A 10298-nucleotide genomic window follows, 5' to 3' on the forward strand; every position below is an offset into this window, starting at 1 on the left:
ATATTTTATTATATCAAAAAACCTAAAAGAAAATATATATATATACATGACAGTTTCGTAATTCCTTAATGGGGAAACCCTTTGAAAAAAGTGGAATATCCAGAAAGTAGTCCGGCTGCAGGTGAATAAACCTAAACCAACGATGCAGTCTATCGAGACAGGAGACCAGTTTCGCATTTCCTTTCCTGAACGGCTTGCTACGTAACTACATATACCGGATACTACAGAGAATCGCAGGTGTAACGAGCAGGTATTGTCTAGTTGCTCTCCATATTGCCGTGGAAGTTCCTCTTACGCAAATTCTAGGACGGCTTCTGTGACAATGTCCCCCTTAAGCTCCACGTTTACCCCTAGAAAGAAGAAACAGATTTAAAGGTGTTGCGAAAGTCCCACATATGTGTACCAAAAACTCGAAATATTTGTCAAACGTACAAATTGCTAGTTGCACGTACAATTGTTTAGTTGCTCTCCATATTGCCGTGGAAGTTCCTCTTACGCAAATTCTAGGACGGCTTCTATGACAATGTCCCCCTTAAGCTCCACGTTTACCCCTAGAAAGAAGAAACAGATTTAAAGGTGTTACGAAAGTCCCACATATGTGTACAAAAAACTGGAAATATTTGTAAAACGGGATAAAAAAATTTCTAAGCATTAGAATTTGCCAATATTACTCTGGGGCTTGCATCCGTGAGTGCAATTCATTTTTCTATGCGTGGAATCGTGAAAATTCACCGAGGAATCGTCCTGTACGGAATTCCGTCGGCGCATATGTGTACCAAAAACTCGAAATATTTATAAAACGTACAAATAAGGGGAGTAAAAAAATATCTAAGCAATAAAATTTGCCGATATTACTCTGGGGCTTGCATCCGTGAGTGCAATTAATTTTTCTATCCGTGGAATCGTGAAAATTTCCCGAGGAATCTTTCTGTACGGAATTCCGTCGGCGCATATGTGTACCAAAAACTCGAAATATTTGTAAACCGTGCAAATAAGGTGGGTAAAAAAATATAGATATTTTTTTATAACGGAGGAATCGTCCTGTACGGAATTCCGTCGGCGGTTCCAAAATGGGGAATTTCACCGTTGTAGCTTAGACCACGCAACCGATTTTCTCCATTGCCGGCTCTACAATTTCCCGCTCTATTTGTCGGTCGTATAGAACGACACACGTCGGGTTCCTTTTCGCCATCGATCTGCACCCGACCTAATCGCAAGCCGTCGATTTTTCACAGGAAATAGGCGCGACTAGATTGCGAGTTAATCGGTAACGCCGCTGTGCCTAGATTAAGAATTTTTACAACCTGGAAAGGTAGGACGACCCCAACTCTCTCGATAATTAACCGAAAGAGCAATGCATCCAAACCTTAGAGATATTCTCTCGAAGATACAAAATTGCGCCCTTCTCTCCCCATTAAATAAAAATCGAGCCATTTTATCCATCATCCTTAAGTGACGTCACAAATGTATCTATAAAAACGTAAATGTCTCTCTTCACACAACGGATTCACATTTTTCGTTTTTTTTTCTTACCGACCGTTATTAATCGCAATTACCTACGTCAGTGAAGTGCAAGTAAATAAAGTGAAGATTTATGATACGATGATTACGGGTGAAAAACGTTAACACGTGATTATGGAAACCTTAATGAAGATGTTAAAACCCGGGAAATTTCAGCTTTGGAAATAACAAATGTTTTGTTTTTTATTTATCCCGGAAGAGAAATGATTTTTTCTCTTTTTTCGAAAAATGGGTTTAAAATTTATTAAGGCGTCTGTAATCACGTGGTAAGGTTTCAGATTATTCTTTGCACCCAGTTTTGAGGAAAATTTTACAAATACTTGACTTTGGTACACATACATGTATGACACTTTCGTAACGCCTTAAACCCGTTAAATACTTCCTTCTACCGTTTCTTCCGTAAAGAAACGTTCACGGTAACGTGCCTAAGCTCTCGGAAATAAATCCGCAATCCACGGACGGTCGTTCAACCCTAAGAGTAGTTGGCCCTGATGTTCTCCAGGCATGCAGTCGCTCCTTCTGGTTTTTCACCTGCGCGAACTTATACTAACAGCGCATGCGCGAACTTATACGTAGAACGCATGCGCGAGAGGATTTAAATTTGCGCGGGAAGGTGAAGACGCTAATACGATGTATGTTTGAAGAGTAAATTTCGGCCTCCCACCGATTCCGTCTCGAGAAACGCATTCTCCAACGTATATCGGAAGTATGTGCATGTATATACATACTTTACGTACATACATTCGCGAATATGTAGGTCGCCGCTCGGTTAGTGGGCCAGTCAGTAAAGGTTGCTACGAACGTAACGACAAATTGTTGCGATAAATCTTGTCAAGGGAATAACGTGTAAATAAACACGATTTAACTACACAGGTTGGAAATCGCTACGATTTATCGCCACAACGTTAACAAATTATTGGAGCTTTACAACACCCTTGGTATATGTTTTACGAACACGTGGGGTAAATTTCTAACGTGTGATTTAAATATAGGAGGATTTCGGAAAATAACGACGTGATGTTATATTATTTAAAATTACGTCATTCCTTTTCGGCACGACTTTGTGTACTAACGGTGTGTGAATTTAATGGATCTTTTTAACGTGTGCTAGTGTTGCCGACTTGAGACTCTGATCTTTGAAGTTCGCCAAGATTGGAAGTGCACTTTTCTGCACGCATCAGCCTCCTTATCTGTTATATGGTATCAGAATTGACAAGCGAATCCAAAATCCTGACCTCGTACTCGATGAGTGATTGAAAAGTCACGACTGGCCAAAAGTGCAGGCTAATTTGCACTTCGACACCGCTCGATCTGAAAATATCGAGAAGCGTGATTTTTTGAGCTGTTATCAGTCATGCTTAGATAGGATTAATGTTTTGACTGGGCAATTGTCGGTCGCACTACTTACTGTGTACAGAAGAAGGGGAGTAGACAGAATTCTAATCTACGAGTTCACGATCGAACGGTAAATGGGAAATGGTGCAATTAATACTGGTGCGCTGTTCTTCCCGAGGTGGATGCACCGTACAGTGCATTATGCACTTATTTCATACACACCTGAAAAAAAAAAGTGCCCGATGAAGTACCTGGAATTTAAAGACCGATAATCTATTTTTTCTCGCAATGACTGCATTATCAAGCAGGTCAATAATTAAAGTCACTGGATGCAAGCCACCTTTGCTTTAATTACTCGATCACCTGACTGTCATTGCTCGTTACGTATACGCATAATTAACATTTTAGACGCGAAATAACCGAACGGATTATGGAAAATATTTCCACGTGATATCGTTGAGCGACGAAGTCGAAATAATGCGATTGTATGATATTGACTTGACACGATTATTTTATCCTGACTCGATTCCCGTATACTGTCGTTTTCATCCATTAACATATTATTTACATTACCGCGTTTCATAATTAATTCACTGAATAATTGGCCTGTAACCCCTGGATGATGATTCAAACAAGCAACAGAGACTTTTATGAAGGCTCGTGGAACGCTTAAACAGTCTAACAAAAAATTCAATGCATACGATGGAGTAAAAAATAAAAAAGAACGTACTTTTTCCATTGCACTTCTCGGGTAATTCTCGACATTATCATTGCGTCTCACTGCTTTGGCATTTTCTCGGTCGCTCGTTTCAGAGCCAAGTAATTTGATGCACCTTTCTAAGAGGAACTGCAATTTCACTTAATGGCAGAAAAATTTAATGAGAGTAACGAGCTAGCCGAATACAATTTATGAGCCACATCTCTGTAACGATTAGACCGCATAAAGTAATCCCACTCGTAGGAATAATTAATTACTGCCTGGATATTTAATAAAATTCATAAGATAAATAATGCTCAATTTAAAAGTTCCATTCCAGGATTTAATTTCAGGAATTTAGACATTTTAATTCGGAAGATGATCTCATAATTTTTCTATCATCGCAATTTCTTTTATTAATTAACCCACTTAAAGTAATTACGAGAAGGATTTTTGTGAGACTCCAAGAGGCGTGTTACTCTGGGAAGAGCTCTTCAAAAATATCAAAAAAGCAGTCAAAGTCGCTTCTACAGTGAATGGTGATACGATTAACCCTAACTTTCGAGAGACACATTTCAGGGAGAGAACAAACACAGCATCAACTGTTATTGACGGTGCATTTAACACCACTTGGAGAAACGCAGCACAATTAACTGTGGCTGTGGAGGGTGCGAGAAGAGGAGACTCCTCGCGATGTGTGAGTGGGGCCCGCTAATCAAGGGGGGACTTCCCCCCTGTTAACGGGTATTTACACAACACATGCAGAGAAGCCGCCACTCATGATGCGTGTTACGAGCCTGATCGTTAACCTTACCTGAGAAGCATCGGACCACGTTAAACTATTCTCCTGATCTGTCTTATATACGAACTGCACGGAGGGTTCGCCACTAGCGAGAAAGGCGAGAGAAGATGTCGCCCTCTGTCGGAAGTCCCGAAAAATTCTGCAACAATATACCGGGTGTCCAGGAGCCTCCGACAGCTGTGAAACAAAACACCCCGAATAAATATGTCTTATCTTGCGAAATGATCTAATACGTAATATTGATATGCATATGTCGCAATTTACTCGTAATGTATATGCGGTACTGTACATACGCATGCGGCGACTTCATGCCCTTCCAAACTGTCGTAAACTTCTAACTGATTGATTTACTGCAGAATCTCGACCTGACGTGTGAGAAAATGTTTATGCGTTAGCTGATTATGCGAGAATACCGATCTATTACCTATTATCTAAGGGAATTACCTTTCGTTCGTGAGAGCTTTAATCATCATCGCGTAGCTTTAATTACATATCAATATTGCTGAAATATTGTAGAGATATATTGTTAAGAATCTTTAATCTCGTCTAACGGGTACCGCGGAATTAATTATCCACTTCTTCCATTAACGTAAAAACGTTTGTATAAAAGTATTCCCGGTCGTCAAGTGATGTCAAAATTGAAATACGGTAAAATTCCTCTGCGGTTTTTTACGACGCACCAACTGCACCGCGGTACTGTTACTTTTTATCGGTATTACGAGAAAAGGAAATGACTGAAAGCACGACTAACCACCGAGACACCGGAAAGACATTAACATACACCGCGAAGAGTGTCACGGTTCTCATAGTTTGCGACAACGAAATAATAACCAGAGTTCTTTACTCTGCTCACCTGATTCCACAAATTTGTCGTTTCTAGATCAAGCTCCAAATTTCACTGATATTCGGAATAATCCAGATATATATCCACTAGTAAATTCGAAAAGAATAGGTGAGCCACGAGGTAGGTCGCACGCAGCCGCGCGGCTCGGCCGGCGACCTTTTGAATTTCCAAGATGGCCGACGCGGCGCGACTTTCGAAAGCCGGAATTCTTCATCCTCCCTGACAATACTATACGTAAATACGAATTCGGAGTGAATCTTTGTATATAAAATACAGATATATATCCGTTAGTAAATGCAGAAAGAATAGGTGAGCCACGAGGTGGGTCGCCCACGCAGTCGCGCGGCTCGGCCGGCGACCTTTTGAATTTCCAAGATGGCCGCCGCGGCGCGACTTTCGAAAGCCGGTACTCTTCGAATTGCCTGACAATACTGTACGTAAATACGAATTCGAAATGAATCTCTGGATATAAAAGACAGATATATATTTAACCAGAGGATATATACATATATCCTTCAGTAAATGTGAAAGACATAAGTGAGCCATCAAGTAGATCGCCCACTCAGCCGGCGACCTTTTGAATTTCCAAGATGGCCACAAATTCATGAATTCTGGCCCGTGTTCGTTAATTATTTACCGGTATTTATTATTCGTGCGCCATTATTGAGAATTTCTAATCGCTCTATGCCATCGAAAGGCGTGATGCAGAGGTGACAGATATTTAATTATGCAACCGGGTGTCCCGTAAACGAAAACATTATCGAGGATGCAGGCCACAGCGTTCGGATGCAAATGCACCTGCACTTGCATTTGTACCGTTAGTAGACTTTAGAGTTAGTCGCGTTAGGCGTCATGCGACACTACGGCCATTGCTCGACTCTCCCGACCCTCCCGGCCATTACTTACTATTGAGTTCATTACCTGTCATGAGAAAATTCAGTCACGGTCATTCTCTCGAGCCTTCGAGAGTGCAGGAGACCGCTAATGGAAACTTCTAATTCGATGAAGTTCGAGTCTCACTCTCACCATTTTTGCGCGCCACGTCCTAACCTAAGTAAACCGCATGCCTAAAAAAAAAGCACTTGGTGTACAAAAACTTAGCCAAATACATTTATCATTCCCCGATTAATGACAAAAATTGCAGAAATCGCTTTCTCCCAAAGAAACAGCTTAAATGAATTATTTTCACCAAATACGATAGAACATGCCGTTAGAAAATCGAATGAAGTATTTCTTTCCAAATGTTGCGGTGCATTAAAAAGCACTGGATAGTTAACGACAAAATTCCGTATATCGATTTGATAAATATTTACGGAATTATTCTAACCTAAGTAAACCGCGTCGTTCCATATAAAGCCACGTGACCTAACCTATTAACCTTCCATATTTCTCATTTTAGTAAAGAAATCTGGACTGCGTATGAACATGTGAAATATCCCAATTATGTCCGAAAGCATATTAAGAAACACGTCCTGGAAAATGGCCGTTTGGAAACAAGTTCTAACGAAACTGTCGGAGTCGGTCAATCCCGTTAACGGTTCGTTAACAAGATTGCCGAGGTAAGGGAAATTACAAACACCAGAGCAACAATGGAATGCTTCTCGGAGCGGCGCAATTGTTAAGCCAATTTTCTTATATTACTATGCTTTCATAATCACGAGGTGCAGTCGTAACGGGTAATCTCGAACCGGTCTCGCCATCTTTGGAATCGTTACCACGCGAAGAAGAGCAACAAAAACCGCTCGTATACAACAAAAAGTGTCGGCGGTTGCAAAAAGAAATTCCGAAACCAGAGAGTAAGTGCACAAACGAAGAACACTCGAGATATGTGCCCATAATTATGAAAGTGGTCTAAGTCATATATCTTTTGTTTCAAAATTACATTAAAGTAATTTCGTTTGAAATAATATGGCGTGAAATAACTGATAAACTCATTTTTTTTATAATTTTGACTTAGACCACTTTCATAATTATGGGCACATATGCAACTGCTCGAATAAATGCATGCAGATAAACCGAGCGTGATGCCGACATATCTCATAGGCATTTCATAAATCATAAAAAATTGATGTCGCATGTTATAAATAATCCAATAGCTGGAATCCTTACGACTCTATCTTTCCTGTGAATAATTCAGTTCTTCCTCTTGCAGATCGATTCGCGGTAAATAATCATACCCAAACGGAGAAAATAACGTCACTGAACCGAAGAAATATTTAATATTATAGAATAGTATTAATATTTTCGAATAATACCAGAGGAACATTTCTGTAAATTCAAAGAATAATTCATGGACTCGAATAAACTGGGATAAATTGAATGCAACGTTTCTTCAGAATTATAAGAATTTTATTTGAGTCTAATTCTTTGTATTTAGAAAAAATTTCTTTGGGACAAAGAATATCTAAATCCATTGGTCTCTACCGATCACCTGCACTTCCATTACAACTCCGATAACAACTGGAATCTCTCTCCTCGTTAAAAGAGTTCACTGTACTCTTTGCCTTTTACAACACCCTTGCGAAATCCGCTAGGGCGGATAAAACCCGCGTAATGACGCGTCATTACTCCCGTGCGGCTCATTACGCAATTGGTAGTACCAGGGAAAGAAAAAAAAAGGAAAAAAAAATCAGCGAACCAGATTTCGAGCGATTTTGAGAGAACTACAATCTCCAGGGACTGGAATTATCCTCGCAAGGCGATTAAAATGAGTTTTTGAAGAATGACCGAAGGAACATGTAATTGTCATTCCGGAAGGAAAGTTTTCAGAATGATGACGATGTAACTCCAAAAAAAGCTCTCATGAATAATGTACATCACGGTTGTTGAGGTCGAAATCAGGGATGTTAATGAGATTCCTTTAACGATTCGAGTCTTTGTAAGTAACAATTACCGAGGGGATTAAAGTTCAATTTGGGACGCAAAGTAACGGCCGCACGTGAGAAAATAATTAGAATACAGTAATCTACATTTGCAATGTATCCTACCAACACTTGTACACATTTCGTGGATGATCAGTCTAATGACGATGTTACCAGGTTAATACTCGTTATGAAAATAATGTTTTTACGCGGTGAAATGTAAAAAATGGCCCTGACGGCCGTCCCCTTCGGCGAGCCCTCTTCGGATGTGATAAAATTGCATTACACGTTACGCAATGACGTTACGCAATCCATCCCGTCGCGTACGATAGAAACTTGAGATTTTTGCCTTCGGTTCATCCTTTCATTACGGCCTACGATTCTTACAACTTATCGCTCGTCAAAGTGCCGTCAATGACGAGAATGGCGGCTTCACCTCTGGCCCGATCTTCCGCATAATTTTCCCCGCGTTCCCCGCTTCAATGGAACACCGACGCCTTGCGGAAATTGCGCATTCGGTGTCCTCCGTTAATTATGCGGAAACCTTAAAGAAGCCGCTTCTCGATTTTTTACGCAAGGGTCGAATCGGAATGGAGCCTTGAAGGCGAACGAACTCAAAACAAAGAATTATGAAACGTAATGGCAGAGGGTTAAATTAAAAATCGATACTTGCTCTTATCAAGATCCCTCCACGTCCTTGAAGGAACCACAAGAAACACGAGGGGTTGAAAAATCCTTCCTAAGGAATCCAAGCACCCTGGAAGGACTTCTGAAAATAACGAGACAAAATTTGCATTCCAATCGAAACTAATTGTAGACTGTAATAGGGCTTTATATTTATGATTTACATATTAAGAATTTTTAATCAAATCCCGTAATTGCGAAGGCGTGGGATATTAATGAAATGCTACATCAATTTTTCTCGGAGAAATTAAATAAGATGAAAAATATGGATATCGAGTATCACTTCAAAATGGCGTGGCGTTGCAGAGGATTAAGTAGAACGTACAAAATGAAAGGTAGGACTTAAAAAGAGTAGCGGAACGAAAATTGGCTTAATTAGATGGCTTCGATTCAAAGTAGAGCTAAATGTAAGGTAATGCTCTACTTTTTTTTCTTATTTTTCCGCAGGAGACAATTCCAAGGATGAGAGAAGAAGCGGGACGTGAACGCAGCCTCGAATGCAAATGGAGTAAAAGAAGAAGGATTCATAAATTGTAATATGATAACGTAAAGTTAGAAATCGATATCTTGCTCTTACCAAGGATTGGGAAATCCTGCTTGGAGGAGTCCTAAAAATATGGCGAGGAATCCAGAAATTGGAAGTTAAGAAACCGTCCCCCGGGGAACGCATTTACCGGCTAATGGAATTCTTTCCTGAAGGTGGAAAAAGCTATGCAAAGGAGTTGGTTCCCTTTCACCGATCGCTCATCGACGCGGAGGCGATGCAGAATTTATGTTTTCGCCATTGTTTAGCGCACTCTCGCGAGTCCTCTTTGTCGGCGAAGGTAAGCCAGGTTTATCCGAGTCCGAAGTCCCGGCGAGATTCGCCGTGACTTCAGACATTCGGCCATTACCTGACCACGATGGGACGCAGACGTGCGCGACATAATAACTTTGGATGATTTCTTTCTCCGTAGAAACTTGCGAATCTGTAAGCCGGAGTATTATCAATCTTATATAACTCGGGGTCGTCCTCGACTTTTACTTCGCCATTCCGATCATGTCTGAAAGATTACCTCGATAGAGGGTGTCAAGGATTAAGCAGGGTGCGTCCGATCCCCCAGACGGCGAAAAAAATTATTTTCCGAATCGCCTCTCGTTTAAAGAAATTTCTTGGCACAAGCGAAATTGATTTCGTAAGAATCCCAAATGACGCTAAGTTAGTATTTATTCGACATGATTTCACGAAAAGAACTTCATACACAACGTTGCCCTCAAATACAGAAAATATTACCGGGAATAATTCTTCCCAAAAATTCCCCTTAAATTCATATAAAAAGTGTCTAAAAATAAAAATTCTACAGGAGTCGGGATCTTTCTTAGAGCCTCCAAATTCCCGTGGAAAATATTAAAACGATGCCCTACGCCCAGTCCACGAAAAAAAAAAGTCACGAACAATTAACCCTTCGCATCATAAATCCTTTTGAAATTCCTCCCAATTTAAATAAATTAAAAAACGTCACATTTCCCAATTTGGGCGCATCGTTCACGTAACATGACGATCGAATGCGTTTG

The 10298-nt window shown here is 40.4% G+C and overlaps 2 long non-coding RNA genes across 2 annotated transcripts; both read right to left on the reverse strand.

Moving 5' to 3' along the window:
* Positions 1-118: 118 nt before the first annotated feature.
* On the reverse strand, positions 119-3929 carry LOC105699147. Its single transcript, XR_001103994.1, has 5 exons — positions 3587-3929; positions 2930-3078; positions 2595-2832; positions 433-551; positions 119-350 (listed from the first exon to the last, which is right to left on the reverse strand). It is a non-coding gene; the product is annotated as an uncharacterized LOC105699147 (long non-coding RNA).
* A 132-nt stretch (positions 3930-4061) lies between these two features.
* Positions 4062-5059, reverse strand: LOC111674122. The gene is made up of 2 exons (XR_002762283.1): positions 4649-5059; positions 4062-4532 (listed from the first exon to the last, which is right to left on the reverse strand). It is a non-coding gene; the product is annotated as an uncharacterized LOC111674122 (long non-coding RNA).
* Positions 5060-10298: the final 5239 nt, after the last annotated feature.

Source organism: Orussus abietinus, unplaced genomic scaffold (assembly GCF_000612105.2).
Source record: "Orussus abietinus isolate OABI.00-Male unplaced genomic scaffold, Oabi_2.0 scaffold113, whole genome shotgun sequence".
NCBI classification, from domain to species: domain Eukaryota; kingdom Metazoa; phylum Arthropoda; class Insecta; order Hymenoptera; family Orussidae; genus Orussus; species Orussus abietinus.